Source organism: Rhinatrema bivittatum, chromosome 9, assembly GCF_901001135.1.
Source record: "Rhinatrema bivittatum chromosome 9, aRhiBiv1.1, whole genome shotgun sequence".
Classification (NCBI taxonomy): Eukaryota; Metazoa; Chordata; class Amphibia; order Gymnophiona; family Rhinatrematidae; genus Rhinatrema; species Rhinatrema bivittatum.
This window is the reverse complement of record NC_042623.1, coordinates 253442761-253464187: the sequence shown is the minus strand read 5'-3', so window position 1 is coordinate 253464187 and position 21427 is coordinate 253442761. Positions and strand designations below refer to the sequence as shown.

The 21427-nt window shown below is 44.8% G+C and overlaps 1 protein-coding gene across 8 annotated transcripts in view; it reads left to right on the top strand.

Moving 5' to 3' along the window:
- Window positions 1-21427, top strand: part of GPR160 (G protein-coupled receptor 160) — an 84576-nt gene that overhangs the window by 27216 nt on the left and 35933 nt on the right. Inside the window, exon 2 of one of the 8 annotated variants that reach the window (XM_029615540.1) lies at window positions 9974-10078. The exons of 5 other annotated variants lie outside the window; for them this stretch is intronic. The gene's annotated coding sequence lies outside the window, so the exon portion shown is untranslated. Of the gene's footprint in view, window positions 1-9973; window positions 10079-10134; window positions 10282-20674; window positions 20700-21427 lie in introns of those variants that run through there. 2 more of the 8 variants (XM_029615541.1, XM_029615543.1) reach the window with 2 other exon arrangements.

Genomic DNA, 21427 nt, shown 5'->3' with positions numbered 1-21427 from the left:
ACACATACATTCACATACACAAGCAGGTTCCTTCTCACACACATACAAGCAGGCCTCCGCTCACTCTCACACATACATTCACATACACAAGCAGGTTCCTTCTCACACACATACAAGCAGGCCTCCGCTCACTCTCACACATACATTCACATACACAAGCAGGTTCCTTCTCACACACACATACAAGCAGGCTTCCGCTCACTCTCACACATACATTCACATACACAAGCAGGTTCCTTCTCACACACATACAAGCAGGCCTCCGCTCACTCTCACACATACATTCACATACACAAGCAGGTTCCTTCTCACACACACATACAAGCAGGCTTCCGCTCACTCTCACACATACATTCACATACACAAGCAGGTTCCTTCTCACACACATACAAGCAGGCCTCCGCTCACTCTCACACATACATTCACATACACAAGCAGGTTCCTTCTCACACACACATACAAGCAGGCCTCCGCTCACTCTCACACATACATTCACATACACAAGCAGGTTCCTTCTCACACACACATACAAGCAGGCCTCCGCTCACTCTCACACATACATTCACATACACAAGCAGGTTCCTTCTCACACACATACAAGCAGGCCTCCGCTCACTCTCACACATACATTCACATACACAAGCAGGTTCCTTCTCACACACATACAAGCAGGCCTCCGCTCACTCTCACACATACATTCACATACACAAGCAGGTTCCTTCTCACACACACATACAAGCAGGCTTCCGCTCACTCTCACACATACATTCACATACACAAGCAGGTTCCTTCTCACACACATACAAGCAGGCCTCCGCTCACTCTCACACATACATTCACATACACAAGCAGGTTCCTTCTCACACACACATACAAGCAGGCCTCCGCTCACTCTCACACATACATTCACATACACAAGCAGGTTCCTTCTCACACACATACAAGCAGGCCTCCGCTTGTATGTGTGTGAGAAGGAACCTGCTTGTGTATGTGAATGTATGTGTGAGAGTGAGCGGAGATATACGCCAATGAATGTCTGTATATAAAATACAATTATTTGTCTCTCTATTCTATATTTAGTGAGGGTCTGTGTGTTCTGCTGTATGACTCAAGTGAGGCATTCTGCTAGCATGTAGTTTCTGTGCAGGAATCTATAACAGCTTGGCCTGTTCTGTTTTCTTAATATCAGGTGTATTGGTATTGTAGGGCCTGGTGTAATATTTGCAGTTTTGCCTTTTCATAGGTAGGGTTGTTGTTGTTTTGAGTGCCAGCAATTAGTGCTGCTTTTGTATTGGAGATTTACTGTACTGTATTGTAATTCAGTTTACTTAAAGCTTTCTGAAGGCTGACATGCTTTACAATAGCCCTAATACCATATGACTGCAGGTGTCTCTTTTTTTTTTTTGCAAAATTTTCTGATAGGTACCACAATAATACATATAAAAAATATACATGATGTAAGTGATACTTTTACCTTAGAACACTGAATGTTCTTTCATTTATTTATTTAGATGTTATACCGTCGTTCCACATGAAGATCACAACGGGTTACAAAAATACGTCAGCACAACAGGGATTAGCATAGACCTACATCTACTGTGACTTTCTGGTACATGTTAACTAAAGGTCTGGGACAGTAACTTGTGATCTATATGTTCCATTTCAATCATTTTTCACACATTAGTCATTGGGCTGTCTTAAGATACTTTTCATCTCTCATTACTTGTTAATATCTTTCTTATAATGTTATCTTTGGCCTTGATGTTGTAGTTCTCTGCATTTTGATATTTTAAGTTAGATCATCTGCATTTTTGAGGATCCAGGTTTTCAGCTCACCTTTGAAATTCTTTCTTTCTGATATCAAACGTAGCGACTCCAGTAGAGATTTCCACAACCTGGGGCCCGCTATGGAAAACATTCGGTCTCTTATTTGTGTCGGATGTGTACTCCGCATTGTAGACACAGTCAATAGTCCTTTTATTTTGCAATCTTAGTGTTCGCTGCAGTGGGTATGGTTGAAGTTTCATGCCTATTATGCCGGGGTTTATGGAGTGGATGATATTTATTTATTTAATACTTTTTTATACCGGTATTAGTAGCAACATCATACCGGTTTACATTATAACCGAAGAGAAGAGAAAGTTACAAATAACAGGATACAGGGGATGGGATGAAAGGGAACTAAGAAAAACAAGCAGGAAAACTGCAGGATGATATTAAAAATTAGTGTTAATACTTCATAATGGATTCTGGATTGTACTGGCAGCCAGAGCAGTGAAGTGAGTGAGGGGGTGATGTGGTCAAATTTCCTTGTCCATGTAAAATCTGTTACTATAAATGAATATCTTTTTTTAAATTATTTGTGGGAAGAGTGGGGCCAGGAGTGTGTGCAAGGCTATAAGGCTCACCTATGACACCTTGCACCAGTCCTGGCTCCACAAGGAAAAGCAGGAATCCATCCAGATCTGTGCTACTTTTGGGTTAGCGACTCTCCCCAGTCTTGGCCAGGGCTTTTTATAAGCCCCGGGAACAGTATGGATCACTTCTGGTCTCCCCTCCCTGGAGTCGGTAGGCAGAGCACAGCCTGGGAACCATAAAAGCACAGGGGCGGATTTTAAATGCCCTGCGCGCGTAAATCCGGCCAGATTTATGTGCGCGGGGCCCTCGCGCGCGCCGGTGCGCCTATTTTGCATAGGCCGCCGGCGCACGCAGAGCCCCGGGACGCGCGTAAGTCCCGGGGCTTCGTAAAGGGGGCGTGTTGGGGGGGCGTTGCGGAATGACGCGGCGTTTCGGGGGCGGGCCTAGGGGCATGGCGCCGGCCCGGGGGTGTGGTCGAGGTCTCCGGACCAGCCCCAGGGTCGGGTAATGGCGCGCCAGCAGTCCGCTGGCGCGCGCAGATTTAAGTCTGCTTTCAGCAGGCTTAAATCTGCCAACAAAGGTAAGGGGGGGGGGTTTAGATAGGGCCGGGGGGGGGTGGGCTAGGTAGGGGAAGGGAGGGAAAGGTGGGGGGAGGGTGAAGCAAAGTTCCCTCCGAGGCCGCTCTGAAATCAGAGCGGCCTCGGAGGGAACAGGGAGTGTGCGCTGGGCTCGGCGCGCGCAGATTGCACAAATGTGCACCCCCTTGCGCGCACTGACCCCGGATTTTATAAGATACGCGCGGCTACGCCCGTATCTTATAAAATCCAGCGTACTTTTGTTCGCGCGCACGTATGTTTTTAAGATCTACCCCACAGTCTATAGACTGCAGTCAATGGGAATGCATTAGAGTGGTGGGAGGGTTGCAGAGAAGCTGCAGGCACAGGAAGGAAGGGGGCAAGCAAGGAGGAAGTGCCTGTGCAGTGTTGGGGAGGCTTCTGTCTGAGGTGACTACTGCACTGTGAGAGAAGCAGCCGACTCTGGAACCAGCGAGTCTCCTAGAGAACGGAATTGGGGAAAGGGAGGGGCTGCTGGAGAATGGGGAAGGGCTGGCAGCAAGCAAGAACTTTACACTATAATGCAGCAGTGCTGAACTGGGGCACCCACTGTGTGAGCACATAAGCAACAGCAGCACATTAGCATGTCAGAGAGAGTGTGTGTGTGTGTGTGTGTGTGTGAGAGAAATTGAGAGCAAGATCCACACCCATACAGACTGTCTGTGAGAGAGAGAGTGTGTGTGTGTGTGTGTGTGTGTGAGAGAAATTGAGAGCGAGATCCACACCCATACAGACTGTCTGTGAGAGAGAGTGTGTGTGTGTCTGTGTCAGAGAGATTGAGAGAGCGAGATACACACCCATACAGACTGTGAGAGAGAGAGTGTGTGTGTGTGTCTGTGTCAGAGAGATTGAGAGAGCGAGATCCACACCCATACAGACTGTGAGAGAGAGAGTGTGTGTGTGTGTCTGTGTCAGAGAGATTGACAGAGCGAGATACACACTTTGTGAGAGAAAGTGTGTGTGTGTGTGGGGGGGTATCTTTCTTTCTGACACACACACACACACCCACACACACACACACTGTGTGTGTGGGTGTGTCTTTGTTTCTGAGAAAGAGTATGTGACTTTGTGGGTGTCGGTGTATGTGCCAATAAAATTTCTGCAATCTAAAAATCTCTTTGTGACTGAGCGTGTGTGTGTGTGTGTGTGTCTGACACTGGCCGGCAGTGTCAATACTTGCAACTGGTTCAAGAACCAGACTGGGAAACCCAAGATTTCTAATTTCTAAGTTCAAAATTATAAGTTCTAAGTTCAAAATTATAAGTTCTAAGTTCAAAATTAAAAATATAAAATTATATAAAAAAAATAAGATTTCAATTTCTAAGTTCAAAATTCATTTTATCTTATTATTTATATTTGGCATGGTTAATATGTCACTATATCCAAGTTAAATATTTAAATTATACAGTTTATATTACATAATTTTATTAATTACAAGCAAAACTATTCTATATTATTTATTATCATTATGTTAAATTGTCATCCAGTTATAATGTTCCATATGTACCACTGTTCTATGTAAAGCCCCCTTATCTCTGTTGGGCAGTTTATCGTTATATGTAAACCGGAGTGATTTATAGTCTCTATAAGAACCTCGGTATATAAAAATTAAAAATAAAATAAATAAATAAGATAAATGTCTATAAGAGATATAAGCAGATGTGTAGGGGGCCCAACCAATTTGCATGGATGTGACGGGGGCTGCGGTTCTGCTCACCCCTGCTCTAGAATGTGCTCAACTTCTTAGTTTATTTAGGAGATATTTTGGCTCAATTCTGCCAGGTTCCAGGGTTGGCTTGGCTTTTGGGAGCTGTTGACACATGGGCTGCAGGGAAAGTGCATGAGGGCATCAGATACCCTATGGACTGGTTTTGAAAAAAAAATCCCCCGGGCCATATTTTCCTGCAATCAGTCCCTGACTCTATCCACCTTTCAGTTGGTCTTCTCTTACCCCAATGCATATCCACATCTCACCCCCCACCTCAGATCCTCCAGCTGATCTAAGAAATCCCCACTCATAATTACTACCCAATCAGAGTCCCCGCTCTGACTCTGCCCATCTCTGAGCACCTCCTGTTCTCTCTCTCTCTCTCCTCCCCCAGTCTCAACATCCTTGCCGTCTTCCACACACCCACCCAATTTCAAAGCCCTGCCCAAAATCAGTCCCTATCCTCTTCTGTCCACTCAATTTCAGAGTCACTGTCGTGTCTCTCCCTGTCCCAGCCACAGGGTCGCTGCTCTCTTCTTTCCTCCCCACCCACCCACATTCAAAATCCTTGCTCTCTCCACCCACCCATCCATCCAAACACAGTCCCCACTCTCTCGATGCACTTCTCTAACCCATCTATATCATGGGTCCCCAAACGTTTCAAGAGAAGAGCCCTATCGAGCATTTCAGAATCACTGCAAGGGTCGGAGGTGGGGTAGGAAAAGGGTAAAAGAGAGAGGGATGCAGGGGAAGGCAGAATTGGGGCACTCAAAGCCACCCCCTGGCCTTCTGCCCTAATGACTGATGCCTCCATCTCAGCTTCTGCCCGCATGGCACAGATGTTGTTACCTCCACCTTTCTTTTCATTGGCTCATGCCACTGCTGTTGATTGGGGGGAAGCGGACTCAGAAGAGGAGGGGGCCAACTTGTAGCTTTGTCGCTGGTGTCGATCTTGCTGCAGATCTTAAGTAACTGCAAAAAGGACACATCTTTCCTGTTAAGTCCTCTTCAGTATTTCTTATGACAAGGTTGAACAGAAGTATAGCGAGGACTGAGTCCTGAGGCACTCCACTGGTATCCCCCACCCTGTCCATAGAATAAACTCAATCTATTATAACTACTATCTGTCACCATTCACACAACAAATTTCTAGCCCAGCTTATCATCTTAGGGATTCACCCATATGCTATTCAACTTGTTTGTTTAAATTTATTTACTTTTATCATATTATACCATGCAAAAAGATTTTTTTAGAGGGAATAGCAGTGGTTCCAAAATTTTACAGCATAATTATGAACAGAGAAAGGACTCCGTTAACAATACATGCTGCAAAAAAAAAAAAAAATCCTATGCCAAGCCAAAACCACAATTCCTCTTAATATCTTATATTGTTAAGAGGAATTAAAAAAAAAAAAAAAAGAGAGAGAGAGGAAAAACTTGGAAACAGGAAAGTCAGCAATTTGACCCATATTGATTATACAGTTACAATCTGTTTTCCCATTGTCATGGGGGAACAGCAGCAGCCACACAGGATTCAGCTACAGAGATACTTTGGATAACTTTATTATATATACAGATCACCAAACTGTAAAACTCTGGGTCTTTTCAGCACAACATGTTTTCCCAACTTTTTCTATGTCGATTTTAGCCACCTCGGGGAAATATCCCCATTTTAAAACTTAAAAACAATATAGCCCTATACCTGAAGGACAGCCCGGGAAGCCTGGATGTAATTCCTCTGTTTCCTCATGCACAGAAACTGATCCGATTTTGTGTGACACAACCTCCCTCTGGTAGAAACCCTGATGCGTTGGATCCTGCAGAGGTAAACGTATACAGCAGCAAAACGAGGCTTGTTTTCTATGTGCACGCTCTGCAGAAATTCAGATTACAGGTTTCAGCTGGGGTGCTGAAATAGGAGGTTGCAGGATGATTCTGCTTCCTCAATATTGGGCTTTGTCTTAAAAAAAAAAAAAAAAAAAAAAAAAAGTTACTGTATGAAATATTTGAATTTAAATGGCTGAAGCTTCACAAATAGGCTCTGGTAAAAATCCTCATTGCTCTGCTTGCGAAGGTAAAATATTTTATTAAAAGAGGAATGTGTTCCTTGTGACGGCAGCAGATAACCGGGTCTACTTCAAAATACTGCAGCCAGAATACTGACGGGGAAAAAGAGGAGGGACCATATAACCGAAACCCTAGCAGACTTACATTGGTTACCCATCGAATACAGGATAAAATGCAAGGCCTTATGCACCATACACAAACTAATATATGATAAAGAAGCAGACTGGCTAAACACAGCCTCACGAGTACACGTTCCACAAAGAAACCTCCGCTCGGCAAACAAAGCACTACTAACAATCCCTTCAGTAAAGTCAGCAAAATTAACCCAAGTGAGAGAAAGGGCTTTATCATTGGCTGGGCCCATACTATGGAACACGATGCCCCCCGAACTCAGATTACAGAATAATCTCAAAACCTTTAAGAAAAATCTAAAAACATGGCTCTTTAAAAAAGCCTTCACTAAAGAGTGTGGAGGGTAGAGAATGAAAGTACAGAGTAATGCAGATGAGAATGAATTTACTCAATCCTACATTTAAGAAGTAATATCTCAGAGATAGTAACTCAATAATACACCTGGACTTGACCAACATTACTCAAATAATGATTTTATTTATGAAATTGTAACCGAACTTTATTGGCACCTGTTAGAATGTACGATAACCTACATTTACTTACCTTAGTCTATGTGCCTATTTGTAAACCGTTGCGATGGTATATGACTTAGCGACGGTATAGAAAAGTTTTTAAATAAATATTGTTCAGTATCCCAGCCACTCCAACTGGGGAAACAAAAAAAAAAGTCCATTTTTGTTTTTAATCGGGGTCGGATGTAGTATTCTCACTTTTCCGTTTGCACCTCTGTATAAAAGTGCTTCCTGGCAAAAGCAATTGGGCCACACGGGAGCTCCGGTGTCGTGGTTAATGACAAGATTTATTGGAGATGTGGAAACTGGCAAAGGCTGCAGGGAGGAAAAGGGTTTCTTTGCTGCAAGAATTTGTGTTTTGTTTTTGTTTTTATTTTCTGTGTGAAGTTTTCATATCTGCTTGTTGGACCCACAAGTTTAAAAAACAAACAAACCAAAAAACCCCCCACCCCATCAATAAAATAAAGTTGCAAAGTAAAAAAACAAGAAGTGAATTAAGACGTTAATGAGGAGAGGGGGCAGGTCTGACTGAGGGAAGTAATTATATGGCTGGGCCCATTCACCCTGCCAGGCTTGCTTATCTGGTTTAGATTGCAAGATGTAAGCCTTCTGCATGAGAGTTTGCACCGTAAACCACAAACCACGTCTGATCCTGGCCTTGTGATACTGAAAGTGAGAGGCAGGGAGGCCTCTGCAGCTCCCATTACAGGAGGATAGGTTTCGTTTTCCTGCTTTTGTTTTGCTCCTTTGTACATTTCCGCTCGGTCAGATCTGGCGCCACGAGCCTTCATTTGACACCACCTGGGGATTTTTCTCCGATTTTTAATATCCGCCTCCCCCTGGAATACGTAGCCTGCTTGTTGCAGGGACGTTCCCGGGCTAAGGGGCCATGCGGCTCCTTCTTGGAACCCTGCAGTCATGAATCCAACCATTGGGGGTCACCCTTGAGCAAGGAACGCAGGATCCCCAGCCCCAACCGACCCGGGGAGCGGAATACCCTGCCGTAGGGCACTGAGCCCCGGGGCCAGCCCTTCCTGGTTTTATTGATGACAAACGAAGATCTGGGAGCTCTCGGGGGATTTCGCTCCCCCGTTCCCAGAGCCTCTGGACATTTGCATCAATTGCTGGGGAAACCCTGAAAAGCGCCCGGCTTCTCTGCTCACTGCTCCAGCCAGGCCCCCTTCAGCGAGGCCGCGGGGGTAAGCCTGGAGCGCGCCCTGCAGGCAGTGCAGGGGAAGAAACTGCCGCTGTGATTCCAGGACTGGGGACGCAGCCGAGGGAAGAGTGAAGGCGCACAAGTCTGAGGTGTGACGAGCAAGGAGTGTGCTGGTCTCGGGAGGGAAGGGGAACAATGCTGGGGTCCTCCCTAGAGGGGAGAAGTGGTGGTAGAGAGAGGGGGTGGAACAGAAGAAGGTGAAGGTTAGGCTCAAGAGTAAGGAAATATTTCTTTAGAGGGGGTGGTGGATGCATGGAACAGTCTTCCAGTGAGGTGAGGAGACCAGGGCAGTGTCTGAATTCAGAAAAGCAGGAGATAAGCACCGGGGATCTCTGAGGGAGTGGCAGGGATTGTAAAACTAGGCAGATTAGAGCTTCCTCTTACCTTCCCCCATCCCCCTTCCCTGCCACTACTTTGCCAGCTATCTCTGGGAGACCAAAATTCAAAGGTTTCCAGGTATTTATTTATTTGTTTCAGATTGATGGTATATAAAACAAATAATCTCGAACCTCCCCCCTCTCCTCGCATCCTATTGTAACGCCAGAGCACGTGGACGTATTGACCCAGTTATTTGACTTAAGGGTCTGGTGTGCGAAAGGGCTTTCTCTGTTTTGTATCTACAGGAAAAAATTCCTTGGTACACAAGGCAATTAAGCGTTGACAGGCTATGCTTTTTTTTTTTTTTTAAAGCATGATGTTGGTGGTCCATATTGAAAAATTGGAAATTACATTCACATTTTCTGTTTGTTTTTATTTTTTGTTTTTTTAATTCTTTCCTTTTACAAGAAAGCTGGGAAGTGCTACATATTCTTTCTAAAATCTTGTGTTCATGACCTCCGGGCCTTTAAACAACAAAGCACTCCTGTAGACGCTCCTTAACTGAAGAAGCCCACACACACACAGAGAGATTTTGCGTGTTTGCTGGAAAGAGGTGTGGCGGGACCTGGGGTGGGAAGTTCAGTATCTTTTGGCAATCGGGCTTCGCAGTCTGACTTTAGATTTTTGGTCCATTCTGTAGTGGAAGACTACGTTTTGGAACCGACCTGCTGCTTTGTTTATTCATCGGACATTGAACTAGCAGGGGCGGCCATCCCATTGTTCCAGGTTTAACTGGCAAATGCTTCCTGTAACAGAAAGCTCGTCTTTTCAGTCTTGTGTTCTGGTTCAGAATTTGCACCACCATTGTGCACACGCTGTAAGAGGAATACAGTGTCCATTCATGGTTGAAAAGTCATTAGCAGTGATGTGAGACGGAACAACTGGAGTCTGAGTACTTAAAAGCAGCAGGCCCTGAAATCATGGACTTTTCTGCAAATATGTTGACAGAGCAAGCAGAGAACAGTGACTTATTATTTATTCCCATTAGGATGCTAGTGTCCTGTTGATTGCAGTATGGACTCCTGGGTTTGCTCTCTTGCTCATGTCAACTGTTTACATGTCACAATCAACAGATCCTTCCGAAGTGGCCTTGGTGAGTATTTAATTGGCGCCTGGGGGCATTGGGTCTGAAAAATGAAGGGCAGGAAGAAGCAAGAGAGAGAGATCATAGATTGACCTTTGGGAACAGTTTGTTCCACACGTCTCCATTTGTCTTGTGGCTTGGAGAGTTGCATGACCGGCTGAATTACCTTTTCCGGGATGTTTCTGATTTAGCTGCCAGCTTAAGATTCCTAGGTAAGTGCTTAAAAACAAAAAAGGGCTTCGATACCAGAAAGCTTTTTCCCTACCCCAGGCAGTTTCATCGTATGTTTCAGTGGCTTGCTGGGGGAGGAGAAGGTCTTAGGAAGTTGGTCTCTTAGAAATTGTATTAAATAACGAAATTTAGAATCAAACAGGAGAGGGAGGTACGAGTGGACTGGTAATGGATAAAAAAAAGACTGGAAACGAGGGTAGGACTGAATGGTCATTTTTTTCTAAATGGAGATAGGTCCTTGGTGGAGAGCTCCAGGGATCGATGCTGTTTAACACATTCCTAAATGATCTGGAAAAGGGAACCACAAGTGACATGATCAAGTTTTGTAAAAACAGCAGCAGATTGCAAGGAGTTGCAAAAGGGCCCTTGTGAGACAGGGCAGCTGAAATGGCAGTTGAAATTTAATATGGGGGGAAATGCAAAGTGATGCACAGAGGGAAAAATAATCCCAGCTACAAGTGCACGATGTTGGGTTCTGTAGCGAGAGTCACCACACAGGAAAAAGGAGCTTGGGAGACCTTGAGGACAATACGGTGGCAGTCAAAATAAAAAAACAATGTTAGGAATGGAGACTAAAAGGGAAAATACGATATTGCCTCTGTATTGAGCCATGGTGCGACTGCATCTTGAATATTGTGTTCTGGTCGCCACATCTCAAGAAAGACTAAGCAGAACTTGATAAGGTGCAGAGCAGTGCCACAAAAATGATTAAAGGGAGTGAGACAGCTCCCCCAGGATGAGAGGCTAGGGTTCCTCAGCTTGGAAAAGAGACAGCTGAAGAGGGCACATGCTAGAGGTTTTTATAAAATCATGAGTGAGGGTAGAATGGGTAAAGAAAGGACGGTTACTTACCCTTTCAGAAACACTAAAACAAACGGACACTCCGTGAAACTAACAAGCAGCAGATCCTAGAACTTTTCCTCTCTGCGCACATCAAGCTGTGCAATCTGTTGGCAGAGGACGTGAACATGGCAGGGTTTTGGACAGGTCTGGACAAGTTCCTGGAGGAAAAGTCCATAACATAATATAAGCCAGGCAGACTAAAGAAAGTTATTGCTGTCCCTGGGAGTGAGTATCAGGAATTAGATCTGCTTTATGGTATCTGTCAGGTACTTGCCAGCTGGATTCTGTCTGATCCAGCATGGTACAGAGAAGGGCGACCAAAATGATAAGGGGAATGGAACAGCTCCCCTATGAGGAAAGACTAAAGAGGTTAGGACTTTTCAGCTTGGAGAAGAGACGGCTGAGGGCGGATATGATAGAGGTGTTTAAAATCATGAGAGGTCTAGAACGGGTAGATGTGAATCGGTTATTTACTCTTTCAGATAATAGAAAGACTAGGGGGCACTCCATGAAGTTAGCATGGGGCACATTTAAAACTAATCTGAGAAAGTTCTTTTTCACTCAACGCACAATTAAACTCTAGACTTTGTTGCCAGAGGATGTGGTTAGTGCAGTTAGTATAGCTGTGTTTAAAAAAAGGATTGGATAAGTTCTTGGAGAAGTACATTACCTGCTATTAATTAAGTTGACAGCCACTGCTATTACTAGCAACAGTAACATGGAATAGACTTAGTTTTTGGGCACTTGCCAGGTTCTTATGGCCTGGATTGGCCACTGTTGGAAACAGGATGCTGGGCTTGATGGACCCTTGGTCTGACCCAGTATGTTATGTTCTTAAGGTGGTTCCCTTTCAACATAATTATTCAAAGTATAATAGTGTCTGGGTCACCATTCATTTTTTATGAGCTATATCGATTACGTATTATGGAAGATGATGGTGAATTTGATGAAGAGATTGTCATGGGCCCTGTAAAAGACAGAGCAGAAACGTTTAGAAAAAAACTGGTTGCAATCCCTTGTATTGCTTTCAGACAATGCAATGAACTGGCCATGATTTCTTCAATTTGTTTTTTCAAAATATAAAAATGTAATTCTATGACATCTGAGTTGCAAACGTATGTATTTCTTTATTGGCTATGGATGCCATGACTTCATAACATAATTATGATATGGATATCAGCAGGTCCAAAACATTATAGCAAGGGTGGTCTAGAGGAGTGGTTTCAAGCCATAAGTGTTGCGGTTCTGGCCGCGAGCGCCGCGACCAGACCCTTACCTCCGGGCTCCTGGACCTGCTCCCGCTTCTGGAGGCCTGGTTTGCGCCCTGTTTGGCGTCCCCGCGGGGGCCGCACCGCCAGGAAGCTTCCCATGGACGCCCTGCTTCTAGGCGTGTGTGCGCCCCACTTGGACGCTTTTCTAGGCTGTTTCCCGCCAGTGGTGACTCCGCCCAGTTCCTGACATCAGACGCCGCGGCCTTGATAAGTCGGCCGCGGACACTCAGTCTTTGCCTTGCAAAGGGCTTACCTCCTGGTTCCCTGTTGCGTCGTGCCCCGGAGTGAATTGCCTCGCTACTCGCCCCGTTCCTGCCTGCTTGCTACAGTCCCTGCCTGGTTCCAGAACCCGAGCCCTGCTACAGTACTTATCTACTGTCCTAGTCTGGTTCCAGTTCTCAGTCCTGATCAACAACCCGCCTAAGTCCCAGCGGTTGGGCTCCTACGGGCTCCTCCCTGGGGAGTACCAGCTTCCAGGGTGAAGAGCACCTCTACATCCTGCCTGAACATCTGCCTCCCGGCCTGCCACATACTAGAGACATTGACCACCTTTCCCAGTCTCCTGCAGGTCGGCCTAAGGGTCCACTAAAGTGAGACTCCATAACAATAAGAACATAAGAAATTGCCATACTGGGTCAGACCAAGGGTGCATCAAGCCCAGCATCCTGTTTCCAACAGTGGCCAAACTAGGCTACAAGTACCTGGCAATTACCCAAACACTAAGAAGATCCCATGCTACTGATGCCAGTAATAACAGTGGCTATTCTCTAAGACAACTTGATTAATAGCAGATAATGGACTTCTCCTCCAAGAACTTATCCAAACCTTTTTTTTTTTTTTTTTTAATCCAACTGCACTAACCACAACCTCTGGCAACAAATTCCAGAGCTTAATTGTGCATTGAGTGAAAAAGAATTTTCTCCAATTAGTTTTAGATGTGCTACTTGCTAACTTCATGGAATGCCCCCTAGTCCTTGTATTATCCGAAAGAGTAAATAACCGATTCACATCTACCCTTCTTCTTTCACGATTCACTACAGGTTACTGCACAGGCCAAATTTAGAATCTTGACAATGACTTTTAGAATCATTAGAGGCTCTCACTCACTTTATTTGAAAAATAAGTTGGAATGGTATGCCCCAGAATGACATCTGAAATTGAGCCACGGTGCTTTCTTGTGCATGCCATTGGTTAGGGAAGCTCAGAAGACCTTTATGAGAGCAAGGACTTTTCTGTTATGGTCTTCCACTATACATCAAGTTCAAGCAAAACTATTTGTGTTAGAAAAAAAGGTAAAAGCATGACTCCACCCCCCCCCCCCCCCCTATGGCTTGACCATTGGTGTCTAGGGGATAACTGCCCATATGGGGAATTAAGGTCCACTGGTGGGCAGTGTAATATGTATTTATGAAGGTACTCACTCTGTTTTTTTAAATTAGCTGTGGGGAGAGGTTGATGGGTAGCTGCTGATGGTTAGATGTGTTAAAGCCAAAAGGTTATAAAGAAATGTTAACTGCCTCATTCACCTCATGCTGCCAGTCATCTGGTCTTCAACCTTTAATGCATGGAATGCTTTTTTTTTATCTGGGCTTCCAAGGTGGTATTTTTAAACAGTGTCCATGCCGTTTGCAAACCTTTAACCTTTGCCACTGCTCCTTTTTAGTTTGTTTTTTTTTTCTTTTTTTTTTTTTTAATAAATTTCCTCTTTCTATCATAGTCTTCCTTTTTAATGTTATGTTACTGCAGTAGTTTTACTTATATCACTGTAGGGAGGAAATTATCAAATTTTATTGTATTATGATTGCTATTGTTAAGTGGCCCCACCACAGTAACCCTTTACCAGACTGTGCATTCCCTGAGGACTAGATCTAAAGCAGTTCCCAGTCTCTTCATTTCTAGAACCATCTGTTCCATGAAACAGTCATTTATGGCATCAAGAAATGTTAACCTCTTCAGCATGAGACATTGACCCAATCAATACTGGGGTAACTGAAATCTGTCATTATTATTGTGCTGTCAAATTTTTGTCTTCTAATTTCTGATTCTATTTCTTTATCTTGGCTAGGTGTATGGTAGATACATCCACTGCTATACCCTTAACCTGTCACACACTGATGTACTATCCATAAGGATTCCACGGTGCATTTTTTTGCGTGCGGGATTTTTATTCTGCTTTACTCTTTGCCATCCTGTACATATAGTGCCACTCTTCCACCAATTTGATCTGCCGTATAACTAATATAATTTCTACCCCGTGTCCCGTTCTACCCTGTGTCCACCATCTCTCTGAGATTCCTATTATGTCTGTATCCTCATATAATGTTAGACATTCTAACTCTCCAGTGAGCATCTGGGAGGCTGGTATTAGTAGTTCTGCAGGCATGGGGCTACTGCAACCACCATCAACCACATGATTGGCCTGACCAGCCCCTCAGGGCATGCCTGATAGGCCAGTCTGCCTCTGGTGCAGCACAGTTACATGTTGGAAGTGACTGCAGCACCTTGAGTACTGTGTACAATTCTGGTCATCGCATCTCAAAAAAGATATAGTTGCGATGGAGAAAGGCGACCAAAATGATAAAGGGGATGGAACAGCTCCCTATGAGGAAAGGCTAAAGAGGTTAGGACTGTTCAGCTTGGAGAAGAGACAGCTGAGGTTGGGATATGATAGAGGTCTTTAAGATCGTGAGAGGTCTAGAACGGATAAATGTGAATCTGTTATTTACTCTTTCAGATAATAGAAGGACTAGCAAGTAGAATAGAAGTTAGCAAGTAGTTAGCAAGTAGATTAGAAGTTAGCAAGTAGCACATTTAAAACTAATCAGAGAAAATTATTTTTCACTCAGCGCACAATTAAGCTCTGGAATTTGTTGCCAGAGGATGTGGTTAGTGTAACTGGGTTTGGAGAAGTTCATTAACTGCTATTAATCAAGTTGTCTTAAATAATAGCCACTGCTACTACTGGCATCAGTAGCATGGGATCTTCTTAGTGTTTGGGTAATTGCCAGGTTCTTGTGGCCTGGTTTTGGCCTCTGTTGGAAACAGGATGCTGGGCTTGATGGACTCTTGGTCTGACCCAGCATGGCGACTTCTTATGTTCTGAACTCCGAAGTTTGCCTGCTTTTGTATTGGTGTTGTGGTGGTTTCCCGGTACCTGCTCTTTCCACTGCTTGGGGATGGGAGGGTTTGGGGCAGCCCTCTCCACCAAGACCGGCTCAAGCTCTGTGAGGGAGGGGCTGCGAAGGTGGGCAGCTAGCTTCCTTCTCAGTAGCTAATTCACCTTACAACGTTTCCTTGCAAGCTGGCTTGCTGCGATGCGAAAGGATCGCAGCGTGAGGTAGGCGGGCGTCTTGGCCAGATGTGCATCGGTCGATGATGGAGGAAGACTTCGCCCGTAAGCGGCAATTTGTGCCCGAAAGACCTGCCTACAGCGCTTGAGATGTTCATTGGCCACCCCTGCCTAGGCTGTTTGTGCTTTGGGGAACTTCAGCTATTTCTTGTGTGCTTGTTTCTTTCCTGTTAAAGCAGACGGGGACGCTAATGCATGCAAGAACACTTCAGCTTGCCTCTTCCTTCCTGTTGCCACATCTGTTTGTGAATTCAGAAAAATAAACACTTTTGGAATTCAATCAGCACCTTGGCTGTATCCTTGGCACATTTTATACTCCTGTGGACTGGAAGTCTGTAAAGTTATAAAAATGTATTCCTGGTTCCGTACAGCTTGCTGCTGGCCTTTCTGTCTTCCTGTTTAAGTGTATTAAACACAGCAGTCCCACTCTTTCACATCGTGTATGAAATAAAAAAAAAAAAATATATATATATAAAAACAGACCAGCGCTGATGAGTGGAGGCCCGGTTAAAACCCACAAGAAACTCACAACAGAAAGGAAGCAGAACTCGCAGATGAGGCCTCAAGTCAGGTGACTTAAGTCCTGGTGAGAGGTGTTTAGAGCAAAGTGCAAACGTTACAAGAACAACTCTCTCTTGTTTGCGCTGTGATCTGTGATGCCTTCACAATGGGGGGAAAACCCCCCCCCCCCCCCAAAACTAGTGAAGTAAATGCTCCTCTCCATTTTACCCCCAGGAATAGAATTAATGCTTAATGCATTATCCTAATCACATTTTCTTCTTTTTGTACATTCTTATCTAAACAGGCACAGCTGGGGGCTCTGTCAGGTTTGCTTAGTGTTGGTTATTTATTTTGGACCAGGGTCATAGGAACAAAACAGATGGGGACTGTGGGTTCCCTCCTGTCCATCCCGCCCCCTGTCTATTGGGCTAAGTGATGAAAGTACAGATTAGATTAGTGCTGCGCTGCTCTCTCAGATATTGCGAGGTGGCAGAAGGTACGTGGCAAAGGCTTCGCACAGTTTTAGCTGTGGTACCCACCGTGGCCCAAACTAGCTCCCAAAGAACATATTGCAGGCAAAGGAGAAGACAGACCAGGGACGTCCAGATGGCAAGCGCATGTCACTGCATGATCCTTTTCACTATCTTACAAATAGGAGGCTGATGCTGTAGATGCAGCACTCACAACCCCTGTTGGAGGGGAGGGATTCTCAGTCATTGTGCAATGCCAGTGCTCGGGGTAGGGGGGGCGGTGTCATGTGAATTGGCTTCCAGAAGTTGCTGCAGTCTGCGGCCCCCAGTGGATGGCAGGGCTGAGTTGGGAGGGGAAGTAAAACAGGGAGAGAGAGCCCTAGATAGTTACTTAGTTCATGGCACCAGATCTAAAACCTGATTTAGCCGGGAGCACCAGGGATCTGCTGGGCCACGAAAAAAAGCATAAAAACGTGATGGCAGAAAAAGACCATTACAGCCTATCCAGTCTGCCCATCCACACCAACTGCTCAGCTTTACAATGCCTACGACTTTCTCAGAGATTCTGTGTTTATCCCATGCTCTCTTGATCTCAGCTACTGTCCTCACCACCACCACCACCTCCGCAGGGAAGGCTGTTCCATGCTGCTGTTGTGTGCTTAAAAGCAAAACACGAGGCCAGAGCCCCCAGTCCCTTCCCTGGGGAGATTCTCTACTCTGCAACTCAAACAGGGCTGGTATCCCCCCAAGCACGTCCCCCCTTGGTGAAACCCGCTGCCCTGAACACACAAAAAGACAGTATCCTGCAGGTTTCCTTCTTAATAGGATCTGCTATTCAAAAAAAAATATATATATACACTGGCACTTTGAGTCAACACACACAGCAGATTTCAAGATAGCAAAGTTTTTTTATTATTAATGCTAGGTTATGCTTCTAAAAGTAGTGCAGAATACAAAGATATAGCAAAGACACTAACTGCAGTGATAATACAAGCACTTTTCTTTGTTGGTGGGAATTCTCTCTCGCTGTCTGTTCCTCTGCTAGCTCCCTCCCTCCCTTTCTTAGTTATAACCTTTTCGTCCATGCATCAGAAGCATGTTTTGAAAGACACAGAGGATTCCCTTAACATAATGCAATTCTAACTCCCTCACCACAGATCCTGCTCATCTGGTGTCTACTCCTTCTCTTCTGCTCTTTTAGTCATGGGATGTGCGAGAATCTTGAGTCCACTAAAGCCGCACTTCTGAACGCATCCTTAGCCACAGTTGTCAGACTCGGGCTGTTACACATGCATCCACTCTCCTTTCTGTACAGAAATATTTTCCTTAGATTACGTTCCCCCTCATCCCATGACCTCTCGTTCTAGAGCCTCCTTTCCAGTGAATGAGCTCACCTCCTGTGCATAGAGACCTCTGAGGTATTTACATGTCTCTCTCTCATTATCTCCCCCTCTGGCCTTTTCTCTGGGGTAGACATGTTTAGGTCTTTAAGTCTTGTCCCCATACATGGCCAGCTCTAGGACAAATGATGCACTGTGCGAAAAGCACTCCCCCTCCTCAAGACTCCCTGGTAGCCAAGTAGCAGCCCGGAGTGCCCCCTAGCTCTGGGCCAGTCAACACCATTTTTGTAAAATGGTTGACTGACCCAGAGTTATGAAGTTGCCGTACTGAGTCAGACTTGAGGGTCCATCAGACCCAGCATCCTGTTTCCAACAGAGGCCAATCCAGGTTACAAGTACCTGGCAAGTACCCAAACATTAAATAGATCCCACGCTACTGATGCCGGTAATAACAGTGCCTGTTCCCTAAGTCAACTTGATTAATAGCAGGTAATGGACTTCTCCAGGAACTTATCCAAACCTTTTTTAAACCCAGCTACACTAACTTCTCTAACCACATCCTCCAGCAACAAATTCTAGAACCTTAATCGTGTACGAATGAAAAAATTAATTTTCTCCAATTTGATTTAATCGTGCTGCTTTCTAATTTGATGGAGTGCCCCCTAGTCCTTTTATTATCTGAAATAACTGATTCATATTTACCCATTCTCAGGGATGGTGCAAGGCTTGTGCCCCCTAATGGTCGGTGCGCTAGGCCCAGGCCTAGCTCGCCTAGCGCTTCTGCCGGCCCCGCCCATTCTAATCCTCATGATTTTATAGAGCTCTATCATATATTCCCCCCCCTCACCTGTCTCTTATCCAAGCTGAGCGGCCATAGCCTCTTTACCTTTTTCCTCATAAGGAGGTGGCACGGGCAAGAAATTAAAACAAAAAAAAATTCCTCCAGTAAGGCCCTTAACATGGAAGGTACCCTAATACTGGAGGTCCTCTAATGATGGCTCCACTGGCTGTGAATGACCATCCTGCAGGACAGCTTCAAGAATGCTGCCTTCCTAGCTGAACAAAAGAAGCTCCTAACTATCCCTGCTCCACACCCTGCTGACGGGCCGGGCCTTCTCCTAACCTCGAGGAGAGAAGCAATGAGAGCAGGTGCCTGAATGGCACAGATGCTGATCTCTGAGAGAGATGCAGACCAGGTACTCCTGACTGCTTATACTAAGGTCCATCACAAGGATTAGTGAGTGTAATAGCTTTGAACCATGCAAGACTTTACTTAGGAGGCTGAAGCATGTGTGTGTGTGTGTCTAAATTAATTGATAAAAACCCTGATTCAATTCTCTATCTTTAGATAAAATAAGAATCCTTGATCTGATCATAAACAAATTATGATTGGTAACAGTATGAGTTAGTAATCATTCAGTTCTTAAGTTATGTAATTAATACAGTTGGAGGTTACAATTACTCCTATATATAGTGCTCAGATACTGAACACCTGGGAAGGATTGTGAGATCTTTGTAGCCAGGACAGCCAGAGTGATCCACCCCATGTTTTGGAGAAGAGCAGAGGCTGGGAGGGAGAGGGGGGGGGGTGACGAGCAAGAGGTAACTGACTGTTAGGGAGAGAGGGTCACCCAGAGGAAGGATTACACTGCAAGGTCAGAGGGGCCTCCCACCACCATGCCTGCCTGCCCGTGCCTAGGGTATATAAAAAAAAAGGTAAAGCTGGCCCTCAACACTATTTATTTATAAGTTTTTATATACCGCTGCTCTTGAAAAATCATATCGCGTCTGTTTACATATAACTAAAGTAGGAATTACAAATAACAGGGAGATTTTAACCAGGAAAAACAACTGTAGAGTGTGTCAGAACAAGGGGCAAAGTAAGAGAACGAATAGCGACAAAATAAAGTAAACAGCAAAACCAAGAACTGTAATAAATGATGCTGTGAGGTGTAAAGAGTCTGGTGGCGTACATTCAGTTCTTCAAGGAAACGCTTGGCTGAATAGCCATGTCTTAAGCTTTTTCTTGAACGTCTTTTGGCAAGTTTCTTGGCGCAGATCAGGTGGTAGAGCAGTCCGTGGTGTGGGCCCTGCTGTGGAGAGGGCACGTTTTCTAAGAGCGGACTTGACTGGGGGTGCATAGAGTGAGCCTTTGTATGCTGATCTTATAGGCCTGGCGGACGTGTGATGTCTAAGAGGGAAGGTTAAATCAAGTGAGGTTTGCATGTGGATGGACTTTTGGATCAGCATTAGAGCTTTTGTAAATGATTCTGAATTTGATGGGGAACCAGTGTAAATTTTTAAGAACAGGAGATATGTTCTCCTCTTTCGGTATTCGTCAGGATCCTTGCGGTGGCGTTCTGTAGCATCTGTAAGGGTTTTGTGGTGGAAGCAGGAAGACAGAGTAGGAGGGAATTGCAGTAATCAATTTTAGAGAATATGATGGCTTGAAGAACCGAGCGGAAGTCATGTAGGTGCAGGAGGGGTTTAAGCTTTTTTTAGGATTTACAGTTTGTAAAAACCTTCTTTTTGTTATTTTGTTGATACATGTTTATAGATTCAGCCTGTTGTCGAGAGTGACTCTGAGGTCCCTCACCTGGGTGATGGAGGTCGAAAGTGGAGCAGGTAGGTTGCTGAGGGCCAGATTATTGTTGTGCGAGATGACCAATAGTTCCATTTTAGATGTGTTGAGAACTAAGTTGAGGCTGGATAATAGTTGGTTGATAGACTGTAGGCAGCTGTTCCAGACGTCAAGGGTTTTTGAAAGAGATTCGGTAACTGGAATAAGAATCTGGATGTCGTCCGTGTAAATAAAGTGAGTTACCTTTTTAGATTTGAGAGAAGTTGGCAGAGGGGGAGGAGATAAATGTTGAAAAGCGTAGGGGAGAGCGATGACCCCTGTGGGACACCGAGTGTTGAACTAATTGGATGGGATTCCTTGTTGCTTATTCTGACCTTGAATTTCCTGTTACAGAGGAAGGACTTAAACCATCTGAGTACAATTCCTGAGATGCCAATATCAGAAAGAGTTTTAATTAGGATGGAGTGATTCACTGTGTCGAACGCCGCTGAGAAATCGAGTAGAGCCAAAAGGAATGTTGTTCTTTTATCGAGTCCCAAGAGGATGTTATCAGTGAGAGTGATAAGGAGGGATTCAGTGTTCAGTGATTTTCGGAAACCAAACTGGGCTGGGGTGAGGATTTTTTGATCCTCAAGGTATTCAGAAAGCTGTTTGTTTACAATTTTCTCCAAGAGTTTGGCGATGAAGGGGAAGTTGGCGATGGGTCGAAAGTTTGCCGGGTCCGTTGGATTCAGGTTGGGTTTCTTTAGCAAAGGTGCTGCAATGGTTTAAT